Below are 2,500 nucleotides of genomic sequence, written 5' to 3' on the forward strand. Positions count from 1 at the left end.
TGCCATAACTCAAGACACAGGACAATTCCACGTCGAAAAATCTCATCCCAGGCACAAGATAACTATTACCCAGCACCATAAGAGCCCGAATTAGAGGCACCATACAACCAGACAACCATACATACCGCCCGCAAAACCACTACATCGACACAAGACACATAAAAAGACAGAAAGACACGTCTTTACATTCCCATAAAGCTATTTCACATCGAGTCACGTCCGCCCGGCTTCGCTCTCTCGGATGTCTGGCTCCGGCGACCCGCTCTCTCTCTCTCGCGATCTCGCAATCTCTTTCTCTCTCAGTTTATTCATCTTTCTGTCTCTCCATCTGTTTCTCTCTCTGTTTATTCATCTTTCGCTTTCAATCCCCTCCCCCCTCTCTCTCTCCTCTTCCAATATTACAATAATTCACCCTAAAATCTACAAAGAGAAAGAAAAAAATCTACATGAGACAGTCTTCAATTAACTTTACGACCGCATACAAAAACCGGACGAGAACAGGGTACCAGAACAAGGTACCAGGACGCATACGAATTACCAGACACGCGAGTTTTAGGCGTAATTAGGACCCCGCTCTTTCCCTCGTCTCTTTTTGTGGTTGTAGTCGTTATCAATGTAATTATCGACGATTAAAGTACTTAACTGAGGTTACTTGAGGTGCTAAAATGGTCTTTTAACAAATTAGATGCTTCTTGCAATTACAAACAATAACATATTAACCACAGAACAACGACAAAACCTTACAATTACCAACACACATAAAAAGTAGAACACATTAACCACACTTACAAACACAAACAAACACACCGACCAAGCAACCATCCAATTAACACAATCAGCAGCTGCAAATATACATATATATACACCCACCCACACAACGAGAAACTAAAAGTACTTCTATCACAACCACTGCACGACTACAGGCTTAAATAGGCTTGCATAGTCAACCGACAAACTCAGCAAAAACAAAAGAAAAACGCCCATGCGAACTACATATCGTTCCCGCGTGTCGACATATAGCTACCACCAAAACACTCATACACATTTACTAAGAAAATTAAAAAGCTTCCTAAGTGAAAACAAACTAACAAAAAACAGTCTTTGTTTCATTTGCTTGAGGGTGAGTTAGCTAAACCCTTGGGTGGGGAATTAGAGGAATATTTTACCTTTGTGGGCGAACTTATGAGGAAAATTCGCCTTTATTGCACAATATGGAAAAAATATGGTATGTGAGGGGAAAAAGGGAGAGAGTAACCTTATGGGAATAATCTCTGGGGGGAAAATAAGGAGCAAAACAAGTAAAAGTTAATCTTCTGGTAAAAATATTGAAAAAAAAGAAGGAACTTACTGGAAAATAACCCATGCAACTGAAGAGGAAAATAATAACCTCTCAGTTGTTGGGGGAAATATGGGGAAAGTGAATCATCTGGGGGGAAACGGGAGAAAATCAACCTCCAGAAGAGAAAGAGCGGGGGGGAGGGGGGAAATATTATTAGTATTAAGTAGGAATAAACCTAGGGGGGAAAAAAAATAGAGTAAAAAAAAATGTTGAAAAATAATCTTACGTAAAAATCTAAGGGGAAAAGAGCCTCAATTAAATATCCACCAGGGAAAAACAGTATCACGTAAAAAATCTAGGGGAAAAAAGGTAAAAAAAAAATCTAAGGGAAAATAGTCACGTAAAAATCTAGGGGCAAATGCTGTGCTGGAAAATCCCTAGCCTGGACGCAATCACAGTTTAACACAGTTTAAAACACTTCTGAATCAGATTGTTATCAGGTGATTTATCAAATCATCAACTGAAGATAATCTTATTTACAATACACATTATACATGAATTACCTTGAATTAACTTATCTATGAAAGCAGAAGACGCAATATGTACATACCTAAACCTCTGCAAGCTTGAGAATTTGAAGTTTTTATATCACTACAGATAATCTATTTTTATTTAATTTCTAAAGCTTTAGGAAATCATAAATTCAAAGGAAATAACAATGATTTATATATCACGTAAATCTTACTTTTTATTGAAGCAGGATTTGAAGTATCGAATTAATGCATTATTATAATTATTATTATTATTGTTATTATTATCTTTATTACTATTATTGTTATTATCATCATAATTATAATCATTATTATGAGCTAGCAGAGTCAAACACTTTTTTTGGACCGAGGTGTGTGTTTTGCGAGAAGCGTAAAATATACAGAAAAGGTAAAATAAGGAACTGTGTGTATGTGAAGGGTGAAGGGTGAAGGTGCTAAATATATATTTTTTTAAAAGGTGAATTAACACTCACCCATCCCTCCCTTCCCCTACTCACCCTGCCTTCCCCCTAGACCCTTCCCTCACCCTGCAAGACACACTCAGCCACCTCACCCTGTCCAGTGCGCGAGAGTGACGGACTAATGGGAAGCAATTTTTATTTTTTCCTTTCTCGAGGAGGGTGCGACACGGCGAAGCCCTTAATTCATTAGGACTTAAAAATACAGAAAT

General features: G+C 37.8%; 1 protein-coding gene across 5 annotated transcripts in view; it reads right to left on the reverse strand.

The window, feature by feature from the left end:
- The window catches only part of LOC125037817 (chloride channel protein 2-like), a 79,459-nt gene that overhangs the window by 36,458 nt on the left and 40,501 nt on the right, over window positions 1-2,500 (reverse strand). The gene's annotated exons all lie outside the window — the stretch shown is intronic.

This window comes from Penaeus chinensis, chromosome 24 (genome assembly GCF_019202785.1).
Source record: "Penaeus chinensis breed Huanghai No. 1 chromosome 24, ASM1920278v2, whole genome shotgun sequence".
Lineage (NCBI taxonomy): Eukaryota > Metazoa > Arthropoda > Malacostraca > Decapoda > Penaeidae > Penaeus > Penaeus chinensis.